The sequence below is a fragment of the Ictidomys tridecemlineatus genome, chromosome 14 (assembly GCF_052094955.1).
Source record: "Ictidomys tridecemlineatus isolate mIctTri1 chromosome 14, mIctTri1.hap1, whole genome shotgun sequence".
Lineage (NCBI taxonomy): Eukaryota > Metazoa > Chordata > Mammalia > Rodentia > Sciuridae > Ictidomys > Ictidomys tridecemlineatus.
The window spans coordinates 27,000,180-27,016,130 of record NC_135490.1 but is presented as its reverse complement, the minus strand read 5'-3'; the positions used below and the strand labels follow the sequence as shown (position 1 = coordinate 27,016,130).

General features: G+C 34.8%; 1 long non-coding RNA gene across 1 annotated transcript in view; it reads left to right on the top strand.

Annotated features, from left to right (window-relative positions):
* Positions 1 to 15,951, top strand: part of LOC144370585 (uncharacterized) — a 45,975-nt gene that overhangs the window by 18,750 nt on the left and 11,274 nt on the right. Inside the window, exons 2-3 of the long non-coding RNA XR_013430499.1 lie at positions 5,205 to 5,245; positions 6,623 to 6,749. This is a non-coding gene — a long non-coding RNA (uncharacterized LOC144370585). The remainder of the gene's footprint in view (positions 1 to 5,204; positions 5,246 to 6,622; positions 6,750 to 15,951) is intronic.

Here is a 15,951-nt window from a genome sequence, read left to right as displayed (position 1 = left end):
AGAATTACCTGTATTATATTGAAAAACGAAGTTAGATATTTGGGGAAATCAAGTTTAACTCTAAATGTATAAGATAATACCTACTAATCTACATTGTGATAATAAAATTTGCAAACATTTTGGCAGATTCCACATATTTTCAAACTTTAAAATCTTTTTGCAGAGATGTTTTGGAAATATTTTGATATAACAAATACTGTCCATATCCTTTTGGTTCCAAATATTTTTTAAATCAAAGAAAATTATTCAAACCAGTAATTCTGTCACTGTTGACAAAATAAGAAAAATTTATGTGTTTCCATGGTTTTGGAAAAGAAATAATACCATATTTTATCTTTTGTGGCTATTTTCTAAGCACAACTAGAATCAAAGTTCTTTCACTATGGAGAAGATAAAATGCTGAGAACAATCGCTGTGTATCTAGGGGAGAAATCAAGTAAAAATTTATGGCAAAAGCTTTATTTTCAGTTAATTTCATTCAGAAATCTTCAAAGAATTTTTGTAGTGCTTCTTTTCAATTTGTTGAAACAAGTACAAAGAAGCTGGGTTTATCCACAAAGGTGATTGATTCTCCAAGTTGCAAACTACTGGCAGATCGATTTACACACCACGCTCCTTTTTGATACAACTGTCTTCAGAGTAATTAAACTTTTCTAAATTACTAGCAATTCCTCAGGTGTTTATCAATTATACTCCATAAATTATCATTTGTGATACAGTAATTGCCCTTTGTTCTGCTTTGAGTAAATGTTTCGACTCATCTCCATTTATATTTTGTCACTTAATGGAACAATTTGTAGTGTAGAAAAGGACAAAACCTTTTTAAAATGTTAGTCCTAACAATTATTTTTATAAGGTAGGTAAAAGTCTGGAATAAAATTCGGGGCCATCAGGAATAACTCTTCAAAGCCCAAGAAGATCAGCAAGCCAAGCAATATTTATCACAACATCTGGAAGTGAGCAGGAACCTCCACCTACTTGTGTTTGACAGCCATGGATGAATGTATGAGCGAGCCATCAGACAAAGGGGAAACTTGCTGGGGTCATCCTTGTTATAAACCCACGAAATCTGATAACATGACGGATTTTATAACCCTGACAAGCAAGGAACTTGAGAAGTCAGTAGAGGCAAGGCAAATGGGAGCCAGGATCATTCCCTCCTACACTTTGATCATTCTGGAAATATTTGGGTGCATGTTTCATATGCTGTTTAGCTTCTCTTATACCCAGAGGATGCAAAAACATTTTCTAATGTTAGATCACGTTCATGGCAAATATCAAAAGCTCAGCAATTGATTTAAAATCTAATGACACATAGAGAAAAGGCTAACATTTTTTCTCCTTGATAATACTTCCCAATAAAAATAAATTGTCTCATCTATCTAACTGTCTGCACTGGTTAGCACTTTATTGCCATATTATTATTCAGATTTGTTTGCAATCAGCTAACATTTATTTTAGTTAGTTTTAGATTTTTTCTTGGGATGGGAGATAGCTTTGTTTATTTTTCTTTTCCTTTTGTTCTTATTAGTTTGTAAGATAATGCGTAGCTCCAAAGCAAAAAAAAAAAAAAAAAAAAGTTTGAGAATACCAGCTGCCTGTCCTGCCTTTTTTCTCCTGTCTTCTCACGCTCTATATACATATTTATATTAGCTTTTGGAATAGCCTTCTGTTGTTTCTTCCCTGACAATATAAACAAGTGCACACATGCACACACAAATTGTGTGTATGTAGACATACTCAAATTGATTGTATTGTAAACACAATACAATCTGATTTTTTACTTAATGCATCCTGAAATTATATATATATATAGCAGTATATAAAGATATTCTTTATTCTATTGTATAACTGGATAGTGCACTACTATCTGGATACATTAAAACTCATTCAATGAGTCTCCTAATAGGGATATTTGAGATATTCCTTATATTTCGCTATTGCAAATAATGCTGTAAGAAAAACTCTATACATAAATCATATTTGTTAATTTTCTGCCAGTTTTATCAACTTATTCTAAAGGGTACACCATCATGCACATATAACCCATAAAATTTGAAAATTGTCTATGAGAATCACCTTTAAAAAAATAGTGGGAATATTTCAAGATACACTGCAGTTCTTTCCTGTCAAGCCTCAGGGAGTCTACCCTGAATGAGAAAAGCAGAAATAGTAAACCAAGTGCAGAAAAGTAAGCAAGACTCTGTATAATACTCCATACTGGATAAAAATTTTAAAAAAACACTACAAAAAATGTGTCATCAACAGCACACTGAAAGCTCAGAAACCTAATAAACATTAAGTAATAATTATGACAATACAAATGCTGAAAAGCTGTTCACCTCATGACAACCATTGGAGACTCAAGCTGAGGTTCATCAGATGCAATGAAAACTAGACTGAGGGAACATGGCTAGGAAGGATCTTCAGGGAAGATTTGGAGTTGATCCAGTTCCTTATCTTATTTCACTTTTACTCACCACAACATAAAATAGTATTTCAAGGAAAATAACCTGAACATGGATATTTCCATGTTGCTGCTCTGTAATTTACTTTCTTTTAGTCCTGATGTATATTTAAGAAACAGAGATTGAATAATGATTTTGTTTTTAAAAAATTTAGAAAGCGCTATAAATTGTTTTCACTATATTTTCCTGTTTCCTTTACTTTTAATGCCATATGCTTGTCATTCAGAGGACCAGACTTTTGTTAAAATGGCAACATACTACAAAAGTTGAGGACCTATAAAGAAAACATGATAATTAAATTTTGAAAACATGGTAACTAATTTTAATTTGCAAGTGAGCCAATCTGCCCATGATTCTTTTTTTCTTTTCTTTTCTTTTCTTTACTTGTTTGTTTGTTTTTGGTACCAGGGGCATTTAACCACTTAACTACATCCCCATCCCTTTTTTATTTTTTATTTTGAGATCGCATCTCACTAAGTTGCTTAGGGTCTCACAAAGTTGCTGATGTTGGCCTTGAACCTGCAATTCTCTGGCCTCACTTCCTAAACCACTGGGATTACAGGCATGTGTCACCATGCCTGTCTGCCCATAATTTCTCTGAAGCTGTTCAGTAGAATAGTTATAAGTGTAGACTTTATTTTTCAACAATGGCTGAAGTTACAAGGTGAAAACTTTCCCAATTTGAGTGACCTTGAGAAATTTATTTACCATCTTGCTACCTTACTCTCCACATCTATAGAATGAAATAATAGTTGTGACCATCTCATGATTATTGGGGTAATAAATTGGGCTAGTATTTAAAGATTTGTTCCTGGAATGTAGTCAGTGATCAATAAATTTCAGCAATGTTGTTGTCTAAATTATTTTTATGCATATATCCACATGGAATGGAAGTTGATAGGTTCAACTGTAAACTTTATGACTCCCCAACTTTAGTATAACATGATGGGAATGAGACTCTTTTATATTCTGGTAGACACATGAATGCCTATAGATAAAGTAAAAAATATCCTCAGGAAATGGTACCTGAACATATCAATAAATTGAAAAGAAAAGTTTTATAGAGTCCACTAAATTCTCCATCATGCAAGATGGCCAAAATTATTCTGAGCAACAAAATTATAAAAACAATCATTTTAAGTAAGAGAAAATTCAAATAAGACTATTGCCATGAATTAACCAAAAATGTGAAATTAAATATCCTCTGATAAAATATTTTCTATCTTCCTACACACTGCCTTCGACAAAAGTAATTTAAATTTCACTATTACATATTTTGCCATCAATGCATTTATTGTATTTACAACAATGCAATGGTGATACTCTTTTTATTCCTTATTTTTCTTCTCTGAATTACAATATCAATGAGGAGGAGAATATTTATTTTGTTCACTCTTGTTTTCTTTACCAGTATTATCAAGGGCCGTTGTTGAAAAAATGACTTGATATCAACCAATTAAATTTTGGAGCATGAGAAAGAAGGTACTTGAAGTTATAAAATATTTAATATTGATATAGTTTTCTTGACAGTACTATAAATTTTATTTTGTGACCTGTCTGGATTTGGAATGATAAAATCATAGCATCATAATAATGGACAACATAATTTTCTATTTTTCGTGGCAAGAACATTCATGCAGAAAAGTATAAGTAAGGTTCCTAAAAATTAGTTTGTTTGTAAAATAGAGGAAACAGAAAATGCTTCTATTTTTTCATTAAATCTCTTGTCAGAGCATTAAGGGAATTCCTCTTGTCAACCATCATTCTTACAGTGATATTAAAATATGGAATTCATGCTGAGTTCCTATGGTTGATATATTATGCAGACTGCAAAGTAAAAGAAATAATCATAGGAAAGATGAAATAAGCTCTAAGTATTCTTTGGCAAATAAACAGGATTATGTGAAATTCTGTAATAACAAGTTTATGCATAAAATCATAGTTTAAAAATGTTGAAAAATGTGGCTATTGCTGAAGTATGTCTGGTTTTAACTGAAATATCAAGCTGAGAAAACAAGGTCTCTGAAATATTGATGCTCAAGATATTGAACAAGACTTTGTTTCTTAGAATTACATAGCTGAAGATAACAAGTGTCGAGTGCACGTAGTCTTATAAAGAGTGTTAGACATCTACAACATTTTATTAAAAAGCAAAAAAAAAATGTTACATAATTTATACCCTACCTTTGGGATAGGTACTATTACTTAATTTTACAATTATATATTTGAATATCTGTTTTCTATAATTTCGGGTACACTCTTAGGACTGGATCATTTTCTAGGTCATATGGTAAGTCTGTTTAATTTTCTGAGTAGCTCCCACAGGGTTTTCCAAAGCGGCTGTGCCATTTCACGTTCCCACCAGCAATGTAGGAGGGTTCTAATTTCTCTACATCCTAACCAGTACTTGTGGTTATCTGAATTTCTATTGATAGCCATCCTAGTGGGTATACAGTGGTATCTCATTTTGATTTGAATTCTCCTGAAGACTAATTAATGTTGATGTGCCAATTGTCCATTTATGTTTCCTATTTGATAAAGTCTGTTCATGTTTTTGAAAAATCTACTCTGATTTTTTTTTACCTGAGTTATCCTTTTACTATTGAGTAGTAAAGTGTCACTTTTATATTCTGGATATAAGTTCCTTTTTAGATACATAGCTTGCAAATACTTTGTCCTTCTGTATATTTGCCAAGATTGACCTCTGTTTTCTTACCATTTTGTTCTTACATTTAGGTATTGGATACATTTTGAAATTATTCTGTACACATTGTGAGGTAAGGGTCCAACTTTTCTCTTCTGCATGAGCCTATATAATTGTCTTGTCATGGAGTAAATACTTGAGTAAACTAGAACCTTACATCCCTTGGTAATGGAGTGTGTTGTTCCTGGTTACCATTTGAAAAAGCCTCTAAAGGCAATTGTATGACATCAAGAATTGTGAAGTATCTGAAGTTTTACTCAACCTAGCCTGCAACAGCTTCATGGATTCTTGCAGAAGACTAGAAACTCCTGTGTTGAAGCAAGAACTTATTACTTATGTAACAGAACATGTAGCATAACCTTAATGTTGGCACTAGTTCCTTATGCCTACAAATCCCATGAGAGCAAAAGAGTGCTTCAAAATCCTGAGTTTAGGAAATTCAATCTTTCAGAATAGAGTGCAGGAAAATATGCCCATCTTCTGCCCTGCAGGAAGACACTCTCTGTATTATCTTGGTCAGCATACAAATCTCTGTGTTCTAGAGGGAGACACCATCTTGATCTTCCAAGACATACAAATAATTGGGAATGAAAGTCCAAAACCAAAAGCCATTTGTGCTTCTTTGCCGCAGTCTGGCTGGGCACAATTCATGAGCCACTTATCAAGGAGAAACAAACTTTATTTTTAGAACACAAACACCACACCACATGAGCACTTCAGGAATTCCCTCAGAGCCCAACTGCCACCACCGGCTTCCCACAGCCTCTCACACACCACCACCCCCCCTCCTGCTCTTGAGGCCGATTGGCTGGGTCGTGTGGGCAGAGCCAAAAAAAGTCCCCCAATGAGCAGCTCCGTGGTCTGAAAGGGCAAGGAAACAGCCCAATGAGCATCACAGCAGAGGAGCCAATCAGCTGGCAGCTAGAAGTTTGCTGGCAACTAGAAGTTTGCTGGCAGCTGGAAGTTTGCTGGGGCCCCTTCAGCTGTGGCTCTCAACACTTCTTCTCACAAGATGTGCAGAAACACAGGAGAGCTGGGGACAATTTTCTCCTAACTGCAAATGAAGTTGTCCCTTATGGCAGATGGAGGTGCTCAACACCAGAAAGACAAAAGCATTTAATCTTGATTGCTAGCATCAAGACAAAGCAGGCATTGAGTATGTATGATACAATAATCTTTTCCCTGTTATATCTTCCCCAAGTCCAATATTAAAGGCACAGGGTGACCTGAAGATGGCCTGTTTTCAGCTTCCAAGAGGAGACATGAGAAAATGGTAAATCAAGGCACCTTATTCTCAAATTAGTGTGAAAGGGTCCCTTTTTACTTATATATTTCCCCAAAAACTAATTTAAAGCATAGTTCTCCAAGATTTAAAGATTAACAAGCAATGGTTTCTGTCAAATTTTGTATCTCTCTAAACTTTGAGACAAAACGGAAATCTTTTTTATAGGAAAGATAAGAAGATAGAATCAACTCAGAACTATAGAAAAACTCAAAAGGGCAACCAGGGGACTATGAGGACCATAAATACTGAAGGGCTAGAAGACAGGAAAGTGGGAGAGACCACTGCAAAACAGGTAGGAAGTTTCCATTTTGCCTCATCTTGGCCTTTCCTTCTTTTATCCAAAAACACAATGCCCATGCATGGACAGTTACTGTTTTATTTTTAGTCCTTTATCCTATCTGACATGATGAGGAAAGTGAAAAATGGAGTTCATATAGATTTTGTGATATTAGCCCTTTATACCTATAAGGGATCTCATTTAGTGATGCTAAACTAGCTATATGAACCTGAAGGAGAAAGTTTATCACCAGGATTTATGGAAGACTCCCTGGAGTTAACTGTGTGTAATAGGAGACCTCTGCTTGAGACTAATTTAGAGTACACACAAGTACACACACGCACACACACACACACACACACTCACAGGAAGACTCTGTTCAACCCTTAGTCTTCATGATTGAACGGGTTTTATTACAGTTCACTCCTTCCTGTTGCTTATACTATTAGGATAATCCTGCTTTATATCATTTTTCTGTGTCTTATATGAAGAAAAAGTACTGGAAATGTGCCAGTTGTAGCCTTGTGGATAAATACAAGGAATAAAGAATCAGCAGGATGAAGGACAAAATTCTGCAAATACTGTCTTCCACACTCAAAAAGAAAAGGTAGTGAGCAGGTGACTAGGAGGAAGGTGAAGGAAAATATATGATGTTTTAATGAGAAGAAGAGAAAATATGTTAATGATCAAAGGGAATTTGCTAGTGATTAATCTAGGTATTGTATTTAACATTTTGTGCTTGTATGTAGAATTCATAATAGATGCTATCTGAGAATTCATTAAGAGGTAACTTGACTGATGCACTCGGAGACTTCCTAATCCAGTTGAGAGCCAACCTTTAGATACAAACAATTCCCAGAAAGATACTCAAACCATGGAGAATCAAGTTCATGAGCATTGTTGAAAACAAAGCGGTCAGAGCTCTAATCCCTAAAGTCTTTTTGGAAAATGTAAACTTCATAAGTCTTCAGAAAGGAATATGGAAATGGACTTTATCTTCTTTAAAATGAATTTAGCATCAAATGCTGAACTTTACTCAGTTCAAGGCCAGCCATAGGCAACTTAGGTAGACCTTGTTTCAAAATGAAAAATATAAGAACTGGAAATATAGAGTGCCCCTGGGTTCAATCCTCAGTACCAAAAAAAAAAAAAAAAAAAAAAAAAAGAAAAAGAAAGAAAGAAAGAAAAGAAAAAGAAAGAAAGATACAATTTCAGGTGGCAGCCAATTTGTAAGTGTAGAAAATCCCTGATATCAGTATACCTCTTGACTTTCATCATCCCTTTCCTCCCTCGAGTTTCTCTCTGTAAATACCTATGCTTACCTGCACAAAACCACCTGACCTTGCAGGGATCCACAGATCACAAGTGGGTGCAACCATTCCCTCCTTTCTTCTCCAAGAAAATTATGAGGCAGAACTGTTTAATGAGTTCTAAGTCTAATTTTTTTTTTTTAGTACCAGGATTGAACTCAGGGGCACTTGACCACTGAGCCACATCCCCAGACCTATTTTATATTATTCAGAGACAGGGTCTCACTGAGTTGCTTAGTGCCTTGCTTTTGCTGAGGCTGGCTTTGAACTTGTGATCCTCCTGCCTCAGCCTCTCAAACTGCTGGGATTTTAGGTGTGCATTTCTGTACTCACTGGCTAAGTCTAACTTCTACATTTGCTATTTGCCTGGTCTTCTGAGGGTAATATCTTAGTTCACTAGGTGTATCTAATGCAGGACTCAGGCACTGACTGGGCTGGTAGGAACCCTGTCAGGAGGCAGGATGGAATACATCTCACTTCTGCCCGAGTCTGATCAACCTATGACCTTACGATTATGTAAGGCATTAGGCAATTAAAGCAACATGCTCTTAATGAAAATCAAAGCCAGCAGTTAAATAAATGTTAATATGAATATTAACAAATCATTCTACATAGAGTAGAGAAAACAAAGTCAGAAATTCAGCTTATCTTAACTCTCTCCCAACAGGTTAAAAAAATATCTTGTTGAAATAATGTAGTTAAACTATAATAGTCATGAATATTATATGATAATGACTAGTTCTCTGGGGATACTGAGAGAAGCCCTTTGCTATCACACTCATGTTAATAAAAGAATAATTTTAGCCTGCATCATGATGAGAACACAAAGTTAAGACGACCCCAGATCCCAGTGCAATAATATGTCTTTGCAATTAATTTAATAATCAACTCACATAAATTTAATGCTGCAGAGAACTAAGTCTTCTGACTATAACAATTGAATTCTGTCTGTTTTGTTCTTCATTTCAGTTGCATTTACATTTTGACATTTTATCCTCAAAATTTTCTTATGGAATTGTTTTGAAGGAATTATATCTTAATATACTGTTACTGTCATATAGCAATATAATACTACAGATATATTTCATCATTAGATGAAGACTGTTCAAACTCAAGCACTGTCAAGAGGAGAGTTCCTATGTCATATCCTTGGTAGCAGATAAGAAATGACTAAATATGTGGTGAAAAATACAAAATTTGGACCTGTAAACTCACTGGCTAAACTTATCTCACTGTTGAGATGATACACATCACAATGCTCAATGGGTAAATATTTAGAATGTTAGATATCCGTTATAATTCAAGTAGTGTGGAACTTTGAAAAAGTAGTTAATTTTGGTTTTCATAATGTTCACACCAATGAGATTGTTTTTGTTTGTTTTGCTGGGATTGAACCCAGGGACATTTAATCACTGACCTACATACCCAGCTCTTTTTTATTTTAATTAGTATTTTGAGACAGGGTCTTTCTAAGTTGCTGAGGGTCTCACTAAGTTGCTGAGGCTGGCTTTGAACTTGCCATTCTCTTGCCTCAACCTACTTAGAGGCTAAGATTACAAGTATGTGCCACCATGCCCAGTTTATTTCACTTCTTAATGTGGAATATAGTATCATTGATGTGATGTTAGCAATTTCTTCTTTTCTAAAATACACTTTTAAAACTGTATATTTCCTTTTAAGCACTATTTTAGCTGAAGCCCTCACATTTTGTCATACTTATCTTTATGTTGATTCACTTCAAAGTATTTGCTGTTTTCCCTTATTATTAGTTGAGTCTGTGGTCATATAAGAATATGTTGCTTAACTTTCTAAGATTTTAGAATTTCACTAGTGTATATTATTAATTTCTAATTTAATTTTGCCATGGTCAGAGAACACATTCTATGATGTTTAAAATTTAAAACTATGAAGAGTTGGTCAATTTAACGTGTAAATCTGAAAAGAAGATGTATTCTGCTGTTGTTGAGGGAGTTGTTCTACAAATATCACATATCAAATTATTTGATAGAATTGTTTGTCTTTTATATCCCTCTTGGTTTTCTTTTCTATTTATTCTATTATTTCATGAAAGAGGATTATTGAAATCCACTTGGTCATGGTGCACTATCTTTTTAATGTGTTTTTGTATGCAATTTGCCAGCCAGTTTTAAGAATTTTTGCATCTGTGTTCATCAGGGTTATTGGTCTGAAGTTTTCTTTCCTTGATATGTCTTTGTCTGGTTTTGGTATCAGGGTGATATTGGCCTCATAGAATGAGTTTGGAAGTGTTCCCTCTTTTTTTATTTCACAAAATAATTTGTAGAGTATAGGCATTAGTTCTTCATTATAGGTCTTGTAGAACTCAGCTGTGTATCCATGTGGCCCTGGGGCTTTTCTTTGCTGGTAGGCTTTTGATAGCATCTTCAATTTCATTGGTCATTGGCTATGATTTTAATTATTTCCTGTCTTCTACTGATTTCAGTGTTTTATTCTTCTTTTCCTAGGGCCTTGAGATGTAATGTCACTTGTTTGATGCCTTTCTTTTAATTTACGATCTCAGTGATATCAACTTTCCTCTTAGAATTATCTTCATAGTGTCCCAGAGATCTGATATATCACTATTCTCATTTACCTCTAAATACTTTTTTATTTCACCTCTGATTTCTCCTGCTATCTCTTCATCATTCAATAGCATAGAATTTAACCTCTAAGTGTTAGAGTAGCTTCTGTTTTTTTAAATTTTATCTTTGCTTTTTAATTTCATTCCATTATGATCTGACAGAATGCAAGGTATTAGTTCTATTTTGTGTGTGTGTGTGTGTGTGTGTGTGTGTGTGTGTGTGTTTGCCAAGGGTTGCTTTGTGGCCTAAAATATGGTCTATTTTAGAAACATACTATTGAGAAAAATGTGTATTCAGTCATTGATGATTGAAATATTTTATGTATGGGTTTAATTCCAGGGATTCAAGTTTGGTTCAACATACAGAAATCAATAAATGTAATTTACTACATAAAAGCACTTATAGACAAGAATCACATGATCACCTCAATAGATGCAGAAAAATCATTTGACAAAATACAACATCCCTTCATGTTTGAAACACTAGAAAAACTTAGAGATAGTAGGAACATACCCCAACATTGTAAAAGCTATATATGACAAACCCAAGGCCAACATCATTTTAAATGAAGAATAACTGAAATCATTTACTCTAAAAACTGGAACAAGCAATGGATGACATCTTTCACAATTTCTATTCAACACAGTTCTTGAAACTCTAACTGGAGCAGCTAAGCAAAAGAAGGAAATTAAATTGATTCAAATAGGAAAAGAATAGCTCAAATTCTGTTTGCCAATGACATGATCCTACATTTAGAAGAGCAATAAACTACACGAGAAAACTTCTAGAACTCATAAATAAATTCAGCAAAATAGCAGGATACAAAATTAACATCCAATAAATCAATTGCATTCTTATATACCAAGGATGAATCAGTTGAAAGAGAAATAAGGAAAACTATCCAATCCACCACAACCTAAAAAAACACATACATAGGAATCAATCTAACAAGAGAGGTGAAAGATTTCTAAAAGAAAAATTATAGAACACTAATGAAAGAAATTGAAGAAGACCTTAGAAGTTGGAGATATTTTCCATATTCTTGAATAAGCAGAATTAATATTATCAAAATGGCCATACTGGGCTGGGGCTGTAGCTCATTGGTAGAGTGTCCACCTCGCACATGTGAGGCAATGGGTTTGATCCTCAGCACCACATAAAAATAAATAAATAAATAAAGACATTGTGTCCAACTACAACTAAAAAAATATTTTTTAAAAATGGCCACACTACCAAAAGTGCTATACAATTCTAATGCACTTCCTATTAAGCTTCCAATGACATTCTTCATAGCAATATTAAAAATAGTCATGATTCATTTGGAAAAATAAGAGGCTTAGAATAGCCAAAGCAATACTTAGTGAGAAAAAGCAAAACAGGAGACAACACAAGGCCATATCTTAAATTATACTACAGAGATATAGGAACAAAACAGCATGATATTTGCACCAAAACAGGCAGGAAGACCTGGAATAAAATAGAAGACAGAGACAAATTCACCTAAATACAGTTATCTCATAACACACAAAGGCATCAAAAATACACAATGAAGAAAAGAGAGCCTCTTCAACAAATGGTGCAGGGAAAATTCAAAATCCATATAGTAGAATGAAATTTAACCCCTATCTCTCACCCTGCACAAAACTCAACTCAAAGTGGATCAAAGACCCAGGTGTTAAACCATAAACTTTCCACCTACTAGAAGAAATAGTAGACTCCATCATGTCAGCTTAGGAAAAGACTTCCTCAACAAGACTTCTAAAGCACCGGAAGTAAAATCAAGAATCAATAAATGGAATGGTATCAAACTAAAAAGCTTCTTCACAGCAAAGGAAACAATCAAGAGCATGAAGAAAGAGCCTACAGAATCAGAGAAAATCTTTACTACATGCACCTCAGATACAGCATTAATCTCCAGGACATGTAAACAACTCAAGAAAGTAATAGCAAAAAAACAAATAACCTAATTAATAAATGCGCAAAAAGTTTGAACAGGCACTTCACACAAGAAGACATACTAATGATCAACAAATATAGGAAAAAATGTTCGACTTCTCTAACAATCTCTAATGCAAAGTAGATAGTACGACAATGGCCAGTTGCACACAGCAGAGCTGGGGGAACCGGTAGCTGCACATTTCAAGATGCTGGAGCCTTAGCATAGGAGGTACAAATGATGCAACCCCAGTCCAAGGCTGAAGGCCTGGAAGTGGCCTGGAGAAACCCTAGAGAGAATTCACATGGGAAGAGTGAAGAAGCTATAATCCAATGTCCTTGGGAGATGACAGCAGCTAGATGCTGACTACTCAAAAAGCATTGATTTTATGTCCCAGGGTTTCCTTCATCTTACTCCTTTCTTCCTATCCTGGATCCTAACCTATTAGACAATGCTGCCAACTTTTAGGGTGAGTCTCCCCACCTTCTGTGTGCTGTCCCACATGCCAGTCACCTCTGGAAACATTCTCATCAACACCCCCAGAAGTCTCTTAATCCTAGGTATCTCTCAATCCAATCAACAATCCTGATTAACCATCACAGTGGGATACAAGAATAGACAGTAATGTGCATGTTTTCCCGGAGTTTCTTCTTGTCTGGAAATCAACTGGTTGTCAGATGAAAGCACCGGATGACTTGGCTCTGTTTTACGTGTGTCTCATCTCCAAGTAGCTTATCCCAGCTATTCTCTCATCAGTAGCAGAGATACTTGAGGACTTTGTGTTTCTCTCTCACTGTGATGTCTAATACAAATACTCCTTAGATCAAACAAGTCACATGGCTAAGTCAGGGGAGAAGGGCACCCCATCACAGTTGGAAATACACTGCATAGCTACATGGTGGAGGGCATGAATATATAAAGAGTGAAGAATTATAACCATTATTACTATTAATCTATCGTAGCCCTGAGAACCAAAATCAAACAGTTAAAGAAAAATGGAAAACTTTAAAGTGGCTGTTGGTCTAAATTTGAATATAATTCTGCCAACAAGGAAAAAAAATACTCAAAAGACTAGGAATAGAACCACCGCATGATTTAGCTATCCCACTCCTTGATATATATACAAAAGATCTAAAATCAGCATACTATAGAGATGTTGCCTCATCAATACTTATAGCAGCACAATCCACAATAGTCAATATATGCCCTTCAACTGATGAATGTATAATGTATACATACACAATGGAGTATTGCAATGGAGTAATACTAATTCATAAAGAAGGATTGTATTATGGCATTTGCTGGTAAATGGATGGAACTGGAGTCTATCATGCTAAATGAAATAAGCCAAATAAGACTCAGAAAGCCAAAGGTCAAAAGTTTTCTCTGATTTGCAGAAGCTGGTCTAAAATAAGGGGTAAAAAGAAGAGAGAGAGAGAAAGGGAAAAGATGGGAGATTCCATCAGAATCGAAGAAAGATTGGTGGAGGAGATGAAGGGGACAGAGGAGGAGGGAGAAGGCACAGGATAAGGGAATAACAGCAGATGAATCTGACCTAACTTACCAATGTACATATATGAACACAGCACAGTGACTCTCACCATCATGTACATCCACATGACACTAACTATAAAAAAATCTATAATAGCAGAAAGATCTAATAAATAAATAGTAGAGTAGAGGGAAGGGAACAAGAATGGGAGAAGGGAAGGAATGAGAAAAGACTGAGAACTGAATTAGAGAAAATTTTATATTCCATATTTCTATAATTATATCAAAATGAATCATAATGTTATGTATAACTAAAAAGAACCAATAAAAAAGAAAAAAAGAAACACAAGTGATAAATTTAATTCAGCTTTAGGAAAATAAGTTAAACTTATTTCTTGGATACTTGGATATTAAGAAAGACTTATCTGTCCCTATTAAATAATTTTAGCTCCTGTCTATAGAGTATATAAGCCAAGAGCGTGACCTATAAGATCAGAATGGCTGGTTTCAAAATCAAGATCAGTTTACTGCCCACGTGACATAGAGAACCCAAAGAATTTGGTATTTTTAAGTTACATTTCTAACTACAAACTATGAATAATAATATATTACCTCAATGAACAATGAGAATTAGTTGCAAAATTGTTTATACAGTGTTTACTTCCATGTGTATGATATCATTGCAAACTATGGCTTAGCCAACTTTTTGTGTGGAATATGGGTAGTAAATATTTCAGATTTGCCCACCAACAATCTCTGTTGTGACTATTAAACCTGCTGTGGTGGTGTGAAAGCAGCATAGACAATAGGAGAATGAATGAGCACAGCTGTAATCCAATAAAACTTTGATTACAAAAGCAAGTAGTGAGCCAGATTTGCTTCATGAGCAACAATTTGCCAAGCATTTGTTACTCATAATTAGCATTATCTATCACCTCTAATTCCATTTTAAATTCCTGGAGTTCAAATGCCATATCTTCATTTTCTTTGTATTTTTGTATCTCCAGTGCCTGCTATATATTTATTGCTTGCTAAGTGATTCTCATTTTTATTGCAATACTGAGGATTTAACCCAGAGCCTAACACAGGCTAGACAAGCACTCTACCACTGAGTTATGCCCCCAGCCTTCTACCAGGTGATTTTTAAAAAGCAACCATTTACTGAACTCTTACCAAGCACCTAAGCTCTAGTAAAATGCCTGCTCATATTTTGAGATCATTGCTGCCTACTCTTGCTTTTTTACTCAAGGAATCAGAAGGAAATACTACTTAAGAGTTAGAGAAGAATGAGCCTATTCTAATAGAAACAATTCTGCTACTAAGCTATGTTTTCTTCCAGTGTTTGGGTCATTTATGTTTCCCTTGCACCTTGCAGAAGGACTTTGACCTATTCACAATGCCACCAGGCCATTTTTTAATCCTCATTATCTGGCCACATTCTCTAGACAGGACATTACAAGTTTCCTTGTATGATCACTTTACTTTGAACCTAATTGAAGGGTGGGTTCAGTTTATGGTCCTGTAAGAGTTTGAGCCAGGACATTTTGTGTTACTCTGCTACATTAATAATGAGGAAAGCAATGTATAATGTTTGATGAAGAGGATATCCTGCCCTACCCTATCCCCAGCCCTGCCTTCACACACCCATCACGCAAATGCTTACCTAGATAAATATACCCTAGTGGGATTTATGTTCCTGAGGCTCATCCTTTCCCTAAGGTTCTATTAACTTCTTTACCAGAACCATTTAGGGAACATGGTAGAAAATTATTTTTATCTTTAGCTCTCTTTATACGTAAAATAATTATAATGTTGCAAAATTGCCATTTGTATTCAAGTCAAAAGAAAAAGGAAGTCAATGCAAAACACTAAATTAATTC